A 20,525-nucleotide genomic window follows, 5' to 3' on the forward strand; every position below is an offset into this window, starting at 1 on the left:
TACATTGCGGGGGTGAGGACCCCTAACCCTTGTGATGTTCAAGGACCAACTGTGATTAAAAAGGGAAACATAAAAATACATTAAAACAAATATTTTATTTTAAAAACATACAAAAGTACAATTTTCTAATTTTCCCAATGTTTTCACATGAGGCAAGGTCTCTTATTTAGCATGAAACTGGTGACTATCTATCTTTTTATGTTTCATAAACCTCACTCGTAATGCACCACTTTAATAAGCCCAGTTATTCATTAATAAAAAGTAAATCTACTTATATTGTAAAACTGAGAGATGGCTCAATCCATTTTATTTTATTTTTTTTTAGAGCTGGGATCTCCCTCCATCACCCAGGTTGGAGACGACAGCTCACAACACCCTCAAACTCCTGGACGCAAACAATCCTGTTGCCTCTGTCTCCTGAGTAGCTGAGACTACAGGCGCATGCCACCATGCGTGGCTTCCGTCTACATTTTTATGATATGTCCAGTAATTTAGAGTTAAGTGTTCAAACTTAATATGACAGCAATTTTACCTATCCAATTTAATTTAGTCCTTCCAAAGAATTAAGCTACCTTTTTTCTTATGTCAACATTGTTCCGCAAGTTTATCTAAGTAATTATAAATGTATTATTAATTACATATAAATTATATATTGTGCAATACATAAAATTTTTACATATTTAATAACATGTATAAATTTTATAATTTAAAATATATGTGGATTGATTGATAGATTTACAATATTTGTAAATGAAGGCTTTCGAGTCTATCACAGTTTACACTGAATTAAATTCAGGCACCTCAAAAAGTATTAAACAGTAACCTCATGGAGTTATTATTAACTTTTTGAGGAAATTATGCACTCTCTTGAAAATCTGACAGAGCCTGGGTTTTTCTTAGAAATACGAGCACATTGGGCAGGGTGTGGTGGCTCACGCCTGTAATCCCAGCACTTTGGGAGGCTGAGGCAGGTGGATCACAAGGTCAGGAGTTCAAGACCAGCCTAACCAACATGGTGAAACCCCGTCTCCACTAAAAATACAAAAATTAGCCGGGTGTGGTGGTACACACCTGTAATCCCAGCTACTCAGGAGGCTGAGGCAGGAGAATCGCCTGAACCCGGGAGGCAGAGGTTACAGTGAGCCGAGATTGTCATTGCACTCCAGCCTGGGCAACAGAGTGAGACTCCATCTCAAAAACAAACAAACAAAACAAATACGAGCACATTTGCATACATTTAAACTATTTATTAATATAAATAAATATTTCAAAGGTTCTAAAGACTCAACAAATTCATCCTATGGCTCCTATGGATCTATTATCGTGAATTAAGAACATTTTTTTTGCCAATATGAGAAGGAATGTCATTACTTCCTGATTAGTTTTCGGTTGAATTGAATGCTACATAAAGAGCTGTAAATCTCTGTAGTGTTTAACGTTTTACTCATTGGCTTCCTTATTTTGAATAAAGTTTTAAAAATTCCTCAAAACTAAATTTAGACTCAAACAGAAAAAAAGACAAATGTAAAAGATGATAAAATGAAACAAAAAAAGCAAAACAAACACATTCGAAATCAATCTGCATTTCCTAAGTGTATCTTAATTCAACTACAGTAGTATTCTTAACCATTAGCCACTTTGCAGATTATCTGATATTCTTAACAGAAAGCCCAGCTGCTAAATGCTAAATGCAAGTGAGCTACTCTCTAGAACTGCACAGCCTACTACCTTAGCTACAAACCACATGTAGCTATTTAAATTTGAGTCAGCTAAAATTAACTAAAATTTAAAATTCATTTTTTTCAGTCACACTAGACATACTTCAAGCACTCAATAGCTTCATATGGCCAGTGGCTATTGTTCTGGACAGTGCAGAGAGAACAGTTCCATCACCATCAAGATTCCTGGAACACCCAGTTGAATATGTCTACTCCCACCAAGTGGTTTATATGCCTCCCTGGAGTCCGTTACGTTTGCTCCCAAACCAGTTTATGCCAGTTTTGCATATATTGAATTACATAATGTAATTAAATATCACATAAACAAATTGAAATATAATTGTAAAGAAAATGAGAAGTGTTGTTCTATACCTCTAAGTTGAATATTTAGGGAAGATTTAATAAAATTCAGTCACTTAAAAAAAAACCCATAATGCTATAGAATAACATGTGGGAAAGACAATTTCAGAAGCTTAGAAAAAAATTGGAGAAAGTAGAATTCTGCTCTTAGATTTCTTTGCATTGGATTTGAACTTAAAGACATTCATGATGCAATGAAAAATTAGAAATCATATATGATGCATGATAGGATTTATTGAAAGGAAGGATGACTACAATCTGTAACCAACAAGGTAAACCAAAAAAAATGTTCTTGGTTTACATAAAATTATTGGCAAATAAATATATAATCAGGTGTTTAAAATTTAAATAAAATGTAGGTTGTGTGTATTTGTTTTTAAGATCAATTTATTTTAATATCTGAGTGTATCAACTCATTGACTATTGATCCCAATTATATTAAATAAGAGGGCTTCTACAACAGACAACAAAATTGGCAATACATGTTTTTTTACTACTAGAAACTTGGTGTTTCCATAAGTGGTTTTGTCATTTCTCTTTTACACATTTACATTCTCTGGATTAAATTATATCGAAAATTTATGGACAGGAATCTGATCTAATTCCAGATTTATGTATAATTGGTCTTTTAATTATAACACAATAAAATATAATTAACAATACCAATGTTTCTTTACTTTTGAACTCTACTCAGTTGGCTGACGTTATATGGAGATGAGAATACTTGAACTTAGTCCTCATTCTGTTTAACATTTTGTTTTTTCTAACTTGAAAATGCTATATATTTATCTATCTATGGCATTAATTACCTGAGCATAAGAATTTCAATTTTTTGTACATTGAGGTTTATATGCAAATACAAACCTAAAATTACATATTCCTACTAAGAATATTACAATTACTACTACACTTCTTTTATTAAAATAACATCAAAATAATATTGCGGTTGCTAATTATTGTTTGATGAATTAATATTTTTCATTAGTCAGTTAAATTCAAGAAACCATGTAGACTGTCATGCACCATACAGATCTATTTGAAATAACAATGTCAGCATAGAAGTTGTTGTCTTTTATATGAACTTTATAATGACTTGAGAGTAGTGAAGCTGTCCCAAATTATCTAGTTCAACTTTATGAAAAGATGTTGTTAGCTTCATCAAAATAACAAGATTTTTGAAATTTTGCTTTACTATCTGATACTTTCATATCAGAAATGGAAAACTGGCTGCCCTGGGGATCCAAATTCATACTGACTAACAAGAGTTATTTATTTTAAAATATCTTTTTTTTTTTTTTGAGACAGTCTTGCTTTGTGGCCCAGGCTGGAGTGCAGTGGCGTGATCTAAACTCACTGCAACCTCTGCCTCCCAGTTCAAGCGACTCTCCTGCCTCAGCCTCCTGAGTAGTTGGGATTATGAGTGCCCACCATCACGCCCAGTTAAGTTTTGTGTTTTCAGTAGAGACGGGGTTTTACCATGTTGGCCAGGCTGATCTTGAACTCTTGACCTCAGGTGATCCGCCCACCTCGGCCTCCCAAAATGCTGGGATTACAGGCGTGAGCCACGGTGTTGGCCTATTTTGAAATATCTTAAAGGTAAATATGCCTTCTTTGGTCTACCACAGTCCCCATTACTTCCCCTTGTTTTAAAAGTCTGGCTTATACTACCTGGAACCAGAGGTTACTTAAGTTTATGATCCCTGTGAAAGCACCTTACATGATATCTTGCCTATCTCATGGAGGGCATGAACAATTGAAACTTGATGTTGGATTTAGTTACAGTCACCATTTAATATTAACTTTCATTTTTCTGAGCAACACAGTGCTAACAGATTGAACAATATATAGTTTTTTGTTTTTTTTTTCCTTTTTGCTTAAGATATACCACCAACTGCTAGGCCATACTCTCCTCTCTTGGAGAAGCGTTCTAGAAGGAGGAGAAATATCAGAATGTAACTGAGGTAGATAACTTCCTCTCTTTGCCTAGAAGAATGAGGGCGCAGTGGTACTTGGAAAGAAGTAATTAAAGGGATGAGTTTATTTTAAATCATTTTAATTATACATCTATCATATTTGAGCTTGAAGCTAAATTGCTATGTGATTTGTAGCCTTTCGGAAAGAAAAGTCTATTCTCTAATTTCAATCAACTTTATTAAAATTTGTTTAATGACACATTAAAATGGAGTACTAACTAAAAATCTAATGACAGCAATTCTAAAATATTTCTTCTTGGATAGGTCACTGAAATGGTTTGAAATCTGAGTTATGTCCATAGCTAGTAGATTGATCTTGGCAGAATCATTAAAGAAACTGGGCCTCAGTTTGGTCATCTGGAAAATGGGCCATTTGATCTCTAAGGTTCTGATCATTAATAAGTGTCAATTTTATTTTTAATTTCAATAAAGCACAATTCATTAAGTGCCTATTGTGTAAAAATTTACACAAATTACACAGCTTATGATCTAATCTTCTTATATACTACATAAACACATAAAAAGTAACTAGAAACACAGGCTGACTATGATTGTAGTCAAATAAGTACTCTAAGAGTTCAGATGAAGAGAAACAAAATTGGGATTTAAGAGATACTGGAGGTAGGAGAGATATGATTTAATTCACACCTTCACATAGCATAGAATAAGGTTAAAAATTAAGTGACACACAAGACAATGCCAATTTTAAAAGACCAAGAATTATCATCAAACAGAAATCCCCCCAAAAATGATATTTCTAATTTATTTTAAATTCTAAACTTTAAAAGTTTGAAGAAGTCTACTTAAATATAGAATTGCTCCAATATATAACACCTTTTTATTTTGTTTAAAAAATTTTTGCTCATTCACCAAAATGGAATGGTGAATGGATCCTATAAGCTAAACATTCTGGTAGGAGCTGTCAGTTTGAAACAGACGTGGATTTCTTACATAAAGGGGCTTAGATTTATTACAAATTATAGTGATTGGCTGGTTGCCTAAATCATTTCCAATGGTATATCACATGCTGAACCAACAGTGGGCTGCAGGCCTAGGCACCGTTAGAATACTTCTAATACCATGACAATACATTTTGGAGAGTCTAGAGATGTCTTGGGTAACCCATGACTTTACTGCTGAAACTAAGTTTATTGTGAGGTGTGTAGCGGTTCTCATCATTGCCCATAAATGATCTAAAGTTCAACTCAAGACAACAGGCATTGATTCAATATATCCATAGTTTAAAAAGTAAAACATGTACATTACAAGAGGTACAAAGGCGAGTCACAGTCCCTTTGGACACTTGTACATACTACTAATAGAAGTCAGAGAAATCCCTGTGGGAATGAAAGTGGCAAGGGCCTTGAGGATTCAAAACTGAGAAATTCTATCTTAGAGAATCAGTAAAGGATTTGTAGATGAACATGATATCATGTTAAATGACATAATAATAACAGGTACTAGAGTTTTGCTCGGGCAGTAGGAATTAAAGTAAGAGTAAAGTATTCTTCTGGTATATCTTTCACAAGCATTCCCAAAGGGTTTTAGAGGTCAAGTATAGGTAGTTAAGATCAGTTACCTCAGGAGTTATTCCTCTATCCTGTAGCGGAGAAACTAGCCATGGGTGTGAAAAAATGCTCAGGATGACAGAATCCTGTATCAGATCATTTGGGTAATCTTGAGGAATCACCTGTGCTCACTAGTCAGCATTTGATAATAGGGAATAAGAGAATCTAAATTATTATTTACAGAAGTCATTCATTTATTCTAATAACATAGTTCATGGACTATTGGACTGTTTTCAAAAGACTCAGTCCAATTGCCAAGTAATTTACCTGATTCTCTCATAGTTACTTTCTCTCATTAGTTCTTATAAACTAATAATGGACTTTTCTGGTGAGGCCCAACTGATTGCTTTGGACTTGATTTTACTTTTCTTCCCTCCTTCCCTTCTTCTCTCCCTCCCTCCCTTCCCACTCTAAAACTCCTTCCTACCTCATCCCACAAAGCATTAGAGGTAAATCAACCAGTATGAACATAAAGATATATCCAACTTTGTGCCTCAAAATATCAAAAGAAATATTGGTTAAACTAAGTATGATTCACCGATATTTAATAATTTCCTGAATTGTCATACTCTTACCACATGTGAAAACCCCAGTCTACAGTTAAACTTGACCACTTAAAATTCTTAAGGAAATTATTCAGTCTGGGTAGTTGTTTCCCCATAGCTGAACGTAAGCCCTCTATATGAACAATCTTTTGCTTTGATTTCTTAGACATAATTTAACTATTTTTAATTACTGACGTCAGCAGTGGTCCTATATCTTGGTTTCTTAAAAAATCCTATCAATTTGTATATCTGACATTTGCCATTTATTTATAAACATGTAGCAAGTTACATAGCCCTCATACCTGGAGTAGCAAAATTTATTATGAATCAATCAAAGGCAAACATACAATTCTTCCATGTAGTGTTCTCATCCTACAGAGAAGTTTTAAAAATTTTCTTCATTGGTACTAACTATATCCTCCACCTTGCAGATTTTTTTCTGTTTTATTGTTTTGTTTTGTTTTGTGTTTTTGAGAATGGAGTCTCATTCTGTCGCCCAGGCTGCAGTGCAATGGCATGATCTCGGCTCACTGCAACCACCACCTCCTGAGTTCAAGTGATTCTCCTGCCCCAGCCTCCCAAGTAGCTGCGATTACAGGTGTGTGTCACCATGCCCAGTTAATTTTGTATTTTTAGTAGAGACGGGGTTTCACCATTTTGGTCAGGCTGATCTCGAACTCCTGACCTCAAGTGATCCACCTGCCTCAGATTCCCAAAGTGCTGGGATTACAGGCACGAGCCACCACACCTGGCCAGATTTTTTCTTATGATTTCTACATAACTAACATAATAAATCATAGAGACATCTTCACCATTCTTCAATTATTCTTCTATTATACTCATTCACTTTAGATGATTGATTGATAGTATATAAAAGAGGCTGTAATTCTAACAAACAATTCATTATAGTACTTTTGTAAGATTATCCTTAAACTGCACATCTTACTTGACCTCTGTGAGGCACTTAACGCCATTACACAGTAAGGAAATAGACATTTATTGGCAATCAATCATATTCTATTTGGCCCATCAATAGATTTGGCTTCTAAATAAATACACCTAGTATTGGGAGATACATACATAGAAACACACAGGAAAGGGATCCTAGGCTCTCAAGGAAAAAAACTATTTATAAAGATAGGATTGTTTGCCCATTTAGTTGTCCCTTTCTTTCACCCGTGGGTTGAACTGCCATCATTGGACACAATGGTGTTCCTCTTTGCTATAAGTCACTTTCCCTTTCCTTTTCATCTCTTCATGTCTTTTTGTTTGTTTGTTTTAGGTCTATGTCTACTGCCTCTTATTCGTTGCTTCTTGATTAGTCCTTGCAAATATTTTTCTTTCACAGAGAGAAACAGTCTTTACTACTGTAGACCAATCAAATTATTTTGCTTGAAGTGACTAGTATTCACTTTCTAAGACTCACATGTTCTACATGTTGGGGGTACACATTCCTTCTTCACTACATTGTTAGCAAGTTCTAGGTATTAAGATATTTTGGATGCCTGAGCATTCTAGAAAGGTCAGCACCACATAGCCAGTATCTTGAGGTTCTTAATATACATTTGCATCTAAACATCTCTTTAATGTATTCCATGTTTCATATTTGGAGTCTTAAAGTTCTAACATCAACAACTACTTAATCCTGTGTCTGAAAGATGAACTATGTAAGATAGCCTCACTACACAAATTATACCACTAACTGCTGCTAAATTTGACAGCAAACTAAGGTTTCAAAGAGTCCCATTTGCTTTGTAACATAAAGAATATTATAAAGTGCCTTTCCTTTAAACAAAAATGTGTTCACTTTCTCAAATTATACTTTATATGCATATTTATTATTAATTTATTGACATGTTTCTGGTTTAATTGCTTCTGGTTTATTCAACAGATATAGCTGTACAAAAATAAGGGGCAGGAGATGAGGGAAATAAACAAAAGACACAAATCTAATTTTTAAAAATCATATTATTAAATGAGACTTAGAATATTTAGTTGAAATTGATGCTAAAAGAAAAACAATTCATCTGGAAAGAAAGGTATTTAAATTCAGCAGAAATATAAATTATCTAAGTGTAGGATCATAATCTGTCATGAACTAATTAGTAAAAATGAATTTGCTCTATTATTTTTATTCTAGATAAAAAGTACTTCTAAATTTTAAATTATCTGTTTAGGATGAATGAACACATTCAACACAGTCAAAAACTGACACATATATTACTGATGCGGAGCAGTCCAGGAATTAAATTTAAACAAACAGTTTTAGGAGTAATATATAAAACTCAGATGTTTGACCACTGCCATAATTCATTCAACTATTCGATAGAAACTCATCACAGAGTGAGGTCTTATACTCCATTCACTTATCCAATAAATATTTAGTGCTTATGATGAGTAAGGTATTGCAGGGGATACAGTGAAAAATAAAACATGGACTTTGCCCTCAAGGGGCTTACAGTCTAGTGTAGAAAAAATAAGCAAGCACATAAATAGCCATAACATAAGGTAGAAAGTGATGTGTCATAAGGAAAACTCAAATAATGTGCTATGGGAGCTATTAACTCTAGCAGACCTTTTTTATTATAGTGTCTAATCAGCCAGTATAAATAGACCAACGATCAATTTGAAAATTAAGGTCCAAATTTTATTAATCTATAGATGATAAAAAGCTTTAATATTAATGCAATTTAAGTCACTACCTACAATTTTCTTAAAATGTTGAACATGGAGTGACAAGCCATTAGAAATACCATTTTGACATTGTTCATAAGCAGATGCAAATGGAATAATCTAATAGGGCTGAAATGATCATTTTAATGTAATAAAGGCCCAAATCAATGATCCAAGATACTCATGACACATTACCTTCTTGCACAGAAATTGGCTCGGTCAGGTTAAAGTGATGAAGAATTCCTCGATGGCTCAAGTGTGCTCCAAGGAAAGCTAGAAGGTTGTACAGTTAACTCCCAGGGTGTAACTCTAAACCATACAACCTACTACCTCAACCCGGATGCACACAGCTTCCAATGTTGCTTCAAACTCCTTCAGTCAGCTCCTCCAAATATGGCAGCCATACACCTAAGGGCTTGGCAAGGATATAGATATAATATTCTAACATTTTACCAGTAAACTTGAACTGTTTCTCACAGGACTAACCTAAACACTTGGGTTTCCAGCATAGGTCACGTAAAATGTCTTCTGACCATCTCACCTGCCGTAGTTCTAGTAGCAATTAATAGTAAAAGGCAATTGCAATCAGCCTCATTTTTTCAGGAGAAATAGGCTCAATAAAAACATATAATTCCAATAGTAGTCTTTAATTTTCTTACTGAAGTTGAAGAGGTACACTCAACATTACAGTATGCACTGAAGTTTCTGAACAGAATCTATCCAGATCCTGGTCCAAACCCTGCTATAAAGGTTCAACTTTCTTACGCAATTTACTGTACATGGAATCGAACTTGAATGGGTGTGCTATAAATGCTTCCAAGTTGTTGAGAATTGAAGCCTGCCTTGTAAGACAGACAACGATTAAAATAAACATGGAAAACAAAGGAAAATATAATTACTTCGAAAGTATATAATCAACTGGAGTTTAACAGGATTTTACTGAACTATTATTGAACGGCACTGTGTATAGCATTTTGTCAGATTACCACACTGACACAGACCCATAGAAGCGAGCTTGTGCGGTCCACTTCACCACAAGATCGGATCTACGGGTTTATGCCAATGGGCAACATCTTGCATGGGCCCCTATTAATATAGAATTTGTTGTAAATATCTGATGCAATTAAGAGCCAAAATTAATATTGATCCTTTAGTGTAAATGTTTTAAACGCTGAATTCTAAGGATGCATATTCTCCATTAAAGGCCTTCATAAATATTCAGAACTAAATACAAATTTATATGCATGAGAATTTAAAAAGTAGTTTATTGAAAAATTTTTCATGAACTGCTTTGGTTTCAATAGTAAATAAATATTTTGGAATTAAACTATTCTAATTGATGATGAGTTTTAAAAGAAAAAAAGAATCCATACATGCATGTATGAATTATGTAATTGTGAGGCATGAATGTTGTATTACAAGCCTATAATTAAAACCAAATTAACTATTAAGTTAATTGTGTATGAGTTAGACCGTGCTTAATTTTTATAAAACTAGTTTAGTTAGTGGTTTCAAGGAATTGGTAACATTATAACTTCCTCATAAAACAAGGAAGATCTTGTTCACTAGGTAGAGAACACAGGAAGTTATTATCAGCCTTCAATACATACATCTGTGTCTATAGTTGGAATGGTGCTAAAATTTACAATATTTGCATGAGTTAATATAAAACTAAACTAAATGGCGTGATAATGGCATGATTACTAATACTCCACACTAACATTATACTCCAGATGTATTACATGACATAGTATATCTTCTTTCCTAAATAAAATATATTTAAACTTATTGCTCAAAAAAAGATACACTTAAAATACATGGCTACATACAACTCTCATCTGGTCAACAGGTTGGGCAAAAATAAAATATTACTAAAAAATGTTTTAAACCACCAGACAACAAGCAAACACACAAACGAGTAAACATAAAGCCAGCCACATACACTTTTTTTCAGATTGTAAACTCAACTGCAACAAAATGATAAGTTGTACAATCATTAATCATTTCACATCTATAATCACTTAGCATTTCCTAATTATATCTTTATTGTGTAAAATAATACTACATACTAATTGCTTAGTGATTTTGCATATTTTGAAATACGTTTTATAGCCTTTATATAGATCATGTGTTCTACATAATTTTTAACCATTATTTATTCTTAAATTGTCCTCATAATTATTAAAAACTATAGTAAATAACAATCATACATTCAGTTGTAGTAAAAATATTTCAACATATATTTATGAATGCAAATGTGAAATAAGAGGCAGCATTGGGTTTAGTTTCACCATAACTATAAGAAAGCATGTTTTGGTTTCATTGTCTTATCAGGTCATGTAAAAAAGATGAAAAAGCATGACCTTATTCCCCTCCTCCTGATTTCACTACCTTTTATATGGTACAGCAAATAAGAGAATATAATTTTTTTCTTTTCCTATAAAGCTTTCTAGTAAACCGTATTGCACCTATCTTAAGCGTATGGATACACAGACATATATTCAACGGGACACAAACTGTCCAATTGACCACAGGAAATTTTTCACAAAGGCAGGTCATAGTACACATTTTCAAATGAAAACCATCAATAAAATTTCAACAGCTAGACTCATAAAGAATATGAAATGAATTCTTATAACAAAACACAGTCAAAAGAATGTCGTTTTTCTTTAAAAATATTCAATCTTATTTGCTCTTTGTTTTTTATTTTTACCTGAAATGGTTTTCTCCTATGATCACCTTCTTCACTTTTCATATCCATTTTAAGTTTTTCCCTAAAACAACCACAAAAGGAGAAATATCAGACAACTGCTGTCTAGGAGCATCTGAGTGGATAGTGGGAATGAGGGTAGACGATCGAGGAGAAAACACGATATCAAAATGGGCAAAACCTTTTAAAGTATTTTTTTTAAAGGCTTAGGAGACTCATAGGGCCCCACCCAGGCTACTCATATGACATATAAAGTGGTTTCATAGTTTGCATTTATGCGTTCATTTTGGTTCGTGTTGTTTTCACAGTAACAGTTTTGAAAGTGAAAGGACGATGGCTGTTAAAGAAGCGACTAGGTTTTGCACAATGAAGTAGTGAAAGCTGAAAAGAGATTTGGATTTGGCATGGAGCTTAATAAGATAATTAAGAGTGTAGAGATTAATGGCTGCTAAAAATAACATTTAAAATAATGTTTTTAAACTAAAGGATCTTGAAACATGGAAACAGGTTTATCAATATTAATTAAGCCTGTGAAAGTTGGTGTACCAGTAGCTGAGGCAGCATGGAGGTACAAGAGCTATTTTGTAAATAATTAGTGGACAATAATCAACAAAACGTTTTATTTGAATGTTATCAGTATATAGGGATTTTGTAATCTCCTGTAATTGTTCATAGAATAGCAAACACAAAGGCAGAATTAATCAGTTCTATATTTCTCATTGTTTGCCCTACATATTTGTAATATAATAAAATATGATTTTAAAAGCATAACACATTACCAAAGTATATTTTTACCGAAATATTATGACATCAATTCTTAGTATGCAAATTACAGTTTTCATTGATATTTGCTGAATTTTTCGAAAGCATTCTCTTTTAAAAATTATTTTTACACTTGTTTAGAAACATTTTTTATCAAAACTAAAATAGCTGGAATGCATCTGCTAATCCTTTCACACTGAACCAGGCAAAACTGTTTTTTTAATAAAATGCTGAAATTGCTTAGCAATTTACTTCTACAAACAGACGAAATAATTACAATGCAATGCAGTTATCTGCTGAGCCAATACATTGCTCTGAACTTAAAACAAGTTTGCTGTACTTTTTCTAATACACTTGATATTTCCAATGCTTTTTGCAACTGCTCTAGGACAAGTACTTCTTTTAAAATGTATTTTAAAAGAGCATATTATTATGAAAGAAGCTTCTTTTCTACCTAGCAACTGAGAACATGCTGTTTTCATTCCTATTTTCGTTCCACTGAAATCTTTGTAAATAATTTGAATATAACTTCCCCCAAAGCAATCTTATTTATCAGTAATTCAATGCATATTCTAATATAACCCTTTTGTACAAGTTTAAAAAGTTTCTTCTTTCACATTTCAAATTATAAGTCACATGAAAGATTTACTTTTTTTACCCACTAGGTCTAAACATTCACTTTTCTTAGACAACAAAAACTAATACTGGACACAAAAAGCACAGATTATATTAATATCTTTCCAAAACTTCTGTGTATACCCCACATAAAAACATGTATTGTCTTGTCTTTTTCATAGAGATTTTTCTATCTTTCCTTAAGTTTCTATTCTAATCAAGATTAGAGCAAGAGAGGAAAAGGAAAAAGTTAACAAGAGTAAAGTGGGCAATGAGTTAAATAAGAGTAAATTGAAAGTTCAAGGATTCCCTTTTATATAACAGTAGCCTTTAAAAGAAAAAACAACAAAAAAAGTTATACCTGATATGAAAGGTGCGATTTCACCAAGTGCAATATATTGCTAATTATGCCATATGGTTTGAAATAATAAAAATAAAGAAGGCTCATTTGGTTATGTTGCCTTAAAGCTGCTTTACAAAGCCCGATGTCTCTGTAGTTATACAGCCAATGTTTGCTTTTTTTGGTTTGTTTTGGTTTGGATTTTTGTTTGTTTGCTTTTGTTTTTGTTTTTGAGCAGGAGCATCTCTCTTTTTTTTTTTTTTAGCACTCTTGCATGTAGTAGGACACACTCAGATTTTTTCTTCAAGGGCGCCTGTAATTTCTTAGAAAAGGACCAGGGTGCTTGTCTTCTTTTTCTTCCTTCTCGGTATTCCAGGCACAAAGCACTGCGCAGAAGCTACACCAATCCTTGCCGTCACTGGCAGCAGAATGGTAGAAGGTGGGAGAGACCAGGAATCCTTCCAGGCTGTGCTGACTTTAGAAATGAGGATTGCACACGTTTGTCTCCTGAACCAAAGGGGTGCAAAGGCAGGGTGCCAGTTTGCTACACTGCTGCAATGCAATGATCTCATGCTCACTGCTGCTGTCGTCCTGTTTGCCCAGTTCAAATGCCTGTTCATTATAAACCAAAAAAAAAAAAAAAAAAAAAAGACCCAACTACTTGGATTCTTCTACAAGCAGAAAGGGTAGTAACCTAAAAAAAAAATAATAAAATAAAAATACAAATCACCAGTCAGAAAAGGCAAAAAAAACAAAAAGCACATACAATTTTAGAATTCACTTGTTATGCCTCAATATTCTATTATTATTTTCTTTTTTCTTTTTTTTCTATTTAGAGATAAGCAGCAGAATTTATCAGGCGTGAAAGGGACAGCCTCCTGGTGGCCTGCCAAAAACCCAGAATAAAGGCGAAGTTGTGCTTCAAAGCCCAGTCGCTTGCTGAGTCTGGCTAAAGTCAAGTATTAAGATCCACCATTTTCTGAGCCATGTTAGAAAAGAAGAAAAAAGTCAGGACGGTTGCTGCTTTCCAAGTCTCCGCTGGCACCATCACAAAATCTCAGTCGTAAGGTCACATGATTCTCTGCCAAATGTAGAGTGCACTCCCATCAACCATTCTGCTGATACTGCGAAGGCAGCTATTGTCTCGTTTAGACCCAAAGTTCAGCCCACTCTTCATTGAATTAGCTGAAAAACGCATCACCTTTGGGGGCTGGGAGTCATGGAAACGTCTACCTGGCAAGCTGCCCACTTTTTCTGCCCATCAACCAGAGATGGAATTGTGCTGCCTAACGCAATGATGACTTGGAATGTGAAGAGTCGTCCAAAGTGAATCTGATTCTTGCAACGCCTGTTTCGTTTGCACAGAAAACTCTGGCTTCTTGTAGTTAAGAGGGGAAAAAAAATCCTTCCTACCAAATGTAGCAAATAAAGGTCTGAACATGCCTACTCTGCAACTTTTTTTCTCAACACACCCAAATGGTTCTCAAATGAAAAGACTGAAAGCCCTTCAAGTTTTCTGAGTTAAAGGCATCCCTTCATCTGTCTCCTTTTCCTTACAAGTGAATAAAACAAGCCCAGAACATTTGTTTTTGTCTCTCACTTTAAGATTTAAAAAAAACTCCGAGTTTTCTTCTTGCTTTTTGTTACTTTCTGATTTTATCTGGCACTGATTTTGTACTACATGGTCACAATGTCTTCCAGCAACAGTGGGGATGCACTATTGCTGCAGTCTCCAACAAAGTGCTGCCCTGAGAAAGCCAGTTGTCTCTTTATCCACATAAAACCCTGCAACTGGGTCTATAGTAATCCTCATCAGTACCTAGCACAGCTGCTGTGCAAGTTTTCTGAGACTGACATATGTGGGAAGGGCTCTTTCTGTTTCTTTGCTGGCTGCAGTTTGCCCCTGTGGCATGAAAGATGCCTTTGAAAGATGCACGGACTGTGTCAACAGCTCTTAGGTAGTAAAATGAAATGGTTCCCCCTCCCCAATGAATTTCCATTCTAGCAGGCAATGAATCCCATGTACGAACATTTCCATACTTTCTAACAAAAGTAGAGTGAATTAAATTTTTCACAATTTACTTAAGCAGAATTTAAAGCCAAACAGGAAAGCAAGCATTACTAGTACTGAAACCAAACATACTAAGTGGCACTAAGAAGAACCATGTCCTTTAACTTTATTTTTTAAAAATGTTGCAACAATTGGAGAATCTTTATCTAAAGTACGATTGTTTGCAAAAAACAACATTATATTCAGTGTCTTCCCCAAATGATGGATTAATATTGCCCCTTTCCCATGTATAAACACATACACTGCACAATACATAACGATGACTTTCAAAGATAGATAATCAAACTGTGACTTGTCTAATAGAAAAAAATCTGAAAAAAGATTCAGGCATCTAGGAAACATAACTAAAAATGGTTTGCAGTTGTTTTTGTGCCATGTCCTTCAGGTGACGTTCTTTAGCAACGATAGGAGTGAATGTGCACACACACATACAGACACGTGAGAACCATCATGTCGTCCTCCCCATTTGTAATTCAAAATAATGCAATTCTAAACCATAAAGTAAAAATTTACACACGGGCTAAAATTAAAATTGCTTTTTTTCTAGATTGCAAAATTCTGGACAAATCTGCTAGTGTCCTAAGAACATATTTAAAGAGTGCTTGGTAGAAACTTAAGCCCCATGATTCAGCAGAACAAGAAAGTAGATGACACATTCATTGACATAAAAATTTAAATTTCCAGTTCTCATTCATCTATTCAGCAGATTAATTATTAAGTCCTAGTATGTGCCAGGCCTTCTGATAGGCATAGGGGAACATCAATGAAGGAAATTGACGTGACTCTCATGCGGGAGTCATTCAGTAAGTACTTTTAAGTGAGAAAAGCTCACTACTAAACAGAGATGTTGCAGGTCCTAAAAGAGACAAACTTGTCAAGAAACAAACCGATGGAAATTGCGAAGTGGAAGCAAAATGGATATTAAATAATAAATTACAGATGATAGAGATGTTTTCTCTGTCTGAAGGTTTCCTTTTCAATACTAAATTCATGATTAGTTCTGTACAATTCTGTTGAACTTCCTGAAAGAATCTGATGTGAAAATTGTATGCTGTCTTCCCAATTAAAAACAATTTTTAAAAAGAAGCAGTGTAATGGGAGACTTTCACTTCTAGAAAGATGGAGTAGACATAGGTTTTTCTAATGCCCCTTCTAGGTACAACTAAAATCCCTCCGCATTACATATCAAAGAAATTTAAGGAGACTCTGGAAAGCTGAGAGAAGATGAAAAACTAGCTAGAGACTGAAGGACTTAAGGAATGACATGGATTTTACATTTTTACCTTATACATCAAAACTTCGGAGCTGAAGAAGCCTGCAACCCAGAAGTGCCAACTGGTTCAGACAAAAAAACAAAGTTCCAACAAAAGGCTGTTCTCTCCAGTCAAAGGAACAAGAAAGGGGCAGCCTCGAAAGACAGAAAGCAATACCATTTTGCTCTCGTTGAACACCACAGAAAGAATTATGGTCCCATCCCCGTGTACACCTGCAAAGGCAAAGCGGCAAGCCCAGACGCTGCTCCTTGCCAGGGTATTCCAACACCCTCTCCTTCCAGCGCCCAGAGTAGTGTAAAAGAAGTCTGAGCAGGAATCTAGGAGTTTCATCCCTGTCGCGGGTTAGCAAGATTCTTCTCTTACCCTACATGCAGTGTCTATGTTTACTAAATGGGCAGTCTGGACTTCCACTCCAAACGCAACAATAATGAGGTATCCATCTCCCTCTCCACTGAGGTAGTGTGAGAGGAGGTTTGGTGGAGATTGAGAACATTTGAAACTGTCCAGCGGTAACGAGGCTACCCTGCTATCCCTCAACTTCTAAAGCACTGGTGAAGACCACAATAAGAGCAGCAACAAACTACTCCATTTTTCCTAGCCAGGAAGATATCAGTGCAGGTCAGTTTGGTAGCAGAAACCAATGGAGGTTCACTGAAGAGCAGGAGCTACTTTTATCCGTATCTGGCAGTAACAAGACAGCACACCCCCTTTTCCCGGCTGGAGCAGTGTAAGAAGAAGCCAGATAAAAGAGAAGGTTTAAATAAGAATCAGAGCCTCATACATAATACCTAAGATGTCCAGGTTTCAACTGAAAATCATTTGTCACACAAAGCGGAAAGAAGATCTCAAACTGAATTTTTACAAGGCTATTGACACGTGAACATTGAGAGGACAGAGATGTTAGAATTATCTGACAAAGATTTTAAAGCAGCCATCATGAAAATGCTCCAAGGGGCAATTATAAGCATGGTTGAAACAAACAGGTAAAAGTTTTGACAAAGAAATAGAAGATACAAAGAATAATCAGATAAAAATTTTAGAACTGAAAAATAAAATAACTGAAATGATCAACAACTAAAAGGATTTACTTGACAGCAGAGTGGAGAAGGCAGAAGAAAGAATCAGTGAACTGGAAGAAAGAATAATGGAAATAACTTAATCTGAACAACAGAAATAAACTATACTTAAAAACAGACTTAGGCAACTGTGAAATTATTAAAAAAAAAAAAATTTGTATCTGTGTCACTAGAATCCTAGAAAGAGAGGAGAAAAAGGGCAATGCTTAAAATATTCTCAAAGAAATAGTGGCTATAGTGGCTGGGAACTTCCAAAATATAACAAAAAGGACACAGATTCAAGAAGCTGAGCAAACCACAAACAGAATAAAACCAAAGAAATTTATACCAAAGCATATCATAGTCAAACTTACAAAAACTTAAAGAAAAAATCTGAAAAGATCTGAAAAAAACACGGTCTTATCTATAGAGGAAAAATGATTCAGACAGTGGGTTCCCCATCAGAAACCATGAAGGCCAAAAGGAAAGGACATGACCGTTTCACTTGCTGAAAGAAAAGAACTATTAACCTAGAGTTTTATATCCTTAGAAAATATCCTTTAGAAATGAAGGGGAAAGGAAAACATTGTTAGATAAAGAAGACTAGAATAATTTTCAACTAGCAGGCCTAACCTGACAGAATGGCTAAGGAAGTTGCCTACATAGAATGGAAAAGACAAAAGAGGGAATCTTGGAAGTTTAGAAAGGAAGAAAGAATTTAGTACATACGAATATGGATAAATAGAATAGACTTTCCTTCTCTGGAGTTTTCTACATTATGTTTGATTGTGGAAACATAAATACAGCACTGTTTGGTATAGTTCTAAATGTATGTGGAGGAAATATCCAAGACAATTATATTATAAATGGGTAAGAGTGAAGTTACAAAGTAGGTAAGATTTTTTAACTGCTTGAAATGGTAAAATGAGGATACCAGTAGACTGTGATAAGTTATGTATATGTAACATAATACATAAAGCAGCCACTAAAAAATTATATAACGAAATTTAGTCAAAAAAAAATTCTAGATATGTCAAAATTCTAAAAATGTTAAAATTTGTTCAAGTAACCCACAAAAAGGCAGGAGAAAAAACTCAGAGAAATAAAAAACAGAACAAACAAAAAAGAACTATTTAAACGGCAGGCTTACATCATCTAAATAAATTATTGAAATAAATGTGAATTGTTTGAATATACCAATGAAATGGCAGAGATTTGCATAGTGGATTTAAAAACCATGGCCCAATTATATGCTGTCTACAATGAAAATTTAAATATAACAATATAAACAGGTTGAAAGTAAAATGATTAAAGTAAGCATATTAGTCAAACATTAGAAAACAGGAGTGTCTTTAATAATATCAAATAAAATAGACTTCCAAGGACAGAAAATTACCAGAGACACAGGTAGACATTACACAATGATAAAAGAAACAATCCAACAAGAAGACATAGCATCCCTGAATGTGTATGCACCACAACAAAGCTGCACAACATGTAGAGTATCAAACAGAAAAGAGAAACAGACAAGTTCACATTTATTTTTATTTTTATTTTTTCTTTGAGATGGAGTCTCACTGTCACCCAGGCTGGAGTGCAGTGGTGCAATCTCAGCTCACTGCAACCTCTGCCTCCCAGGTTCAAGCAATACTCCTGCCTCATCCTCCTGAGTAGCTGGGATTACAGGTGCATGCCACCACGCCTGACTAATTTTCTTATTTTTAGTAGAGACGGTGGCATTTCACCATGTTGGTCAGGCTGGTCTCCAACTCCTGACCTTGTGATCTCCCCACCTTGGCCTCCCAAAGTGTTGGGATTACAGGCGTGAGCCACCGCTCCTGGCCAACAAGTTCACATTTATAGTTGTATACTTTGACACACATCTCCCAATAATGGACAGAACAATTAAACAGATAATTATCAAGGATATAGAATCCAACAAATCATTCATCAACAGAATCTAGTTGACATTTATTAACCATACCACCCAACCACAGAAGAATACACATTATTTTCAAGTGCCCACAAACAAACTTATTCCAAGATAGGTCACATTATATAGCACGTAAAGCACATCTCAACAAATTAAAAATAACTGAAATCATACAGAAAGTGTTTTCAGACCACAATATAATCAAAATAGCAATCAATAACAGAAAGATAAGAGGAAAATATCCAAACACTTGGAAACTAATTAACATACTCCTAAATAATTAATGAGTCAAAGAGGAAGTCTCAAGTGAAAGAAAAATAAATTGGAGTGAATGAAAATGAAAATACAACATATCAAAATTTGTGGGACACAGCTACAGCAGTGCTCACAGCAAAAGTAATAGCAATAAATGCATAAACTAGAAAAGAGGAAAAGTCTCAAATCTATGATCAAAGATCTAATGTCAAAAAACAAGAGTAAGAAGAGCAAAATCAGCCTAAAGCAGAAGAGAAAGAAAATAAGAGCACAAGTACACAAAAATGAAAATAGAACAACAGGGAAAAATCAATGAAAAACAGATGTATTTGAAAAGATCAATAAAATTGGCATCCCCTCAGCAAGACTGAGAAATAAAAGAAGAATATACAAATTATCAATATCAGAAATGAAACAGGGCATATCACACAGCAAAACATAATAAGGGAACACTGCAAACTACACTAAACACATAAATTGAATATCTTAGATGAAATGAACCAATTTTTTAAAAACACGTATTACCACAATTCACTCAACATGAATTAGATCACTTGATTGATCCCTATAATAAGCCCTGAAATGAGTCCTATAACTATTAAGAAAACTGAAGGCCAGGCATGGTGGCTCATGTCTGTGATCCCAGTGCTTTGGGAGGCTAAGGCAGGAGGAT

The 20,525-nt window shown here is 34.5% G+C and overlaps 1 protein-coding gene across 9 annotated transcripts in view; it reads right to left on the reverse strand.

The window, feature by feature from the left end:
- LOC129482846 (uncharacterized) overlaps positions 1-20,525 on the reverse strand; it is a 558,703-nt gene that overhangs the window by 99,362 nt on the left and 438,816 nt on the right. For 7 of the 9 annotated variants that reach the window (XR_010121219.1, XR_010121216.1, XR_010121217.1 and 4 more), the window contains exon 3: positions 11,551-11,611. The exons of 1 other annotated variant lie outside the window; for it this stretch is intronic. The gene's annotated coding sequence lies outside the window, so the exon portion shown is untranslated. Of the gene's footprint in view, positions 1-11,550; positions 11,612-13,285; positions 13,939-20,525 lie in introns of those variants that run through there. One more of the 9 variants, XR_008657831.2, reaches the window with a different exon arrangement.

This window comes from Symphalangus syndactylus, chromosome 5, assembly GCF_028878055.3.
Source record: "Symphalangus syndactylus isolate Jambi chromosome 5, NHGRI_mSymSyn1-v2.1_pri, whole genome shotgun sequence".
Classification (NCBI taxonomy): Eukaryota; Metazoa; Chordata; class Mammalia; order Primates; family Hylobatidae; genus Symphalangus; species Symphalangus syndactylus.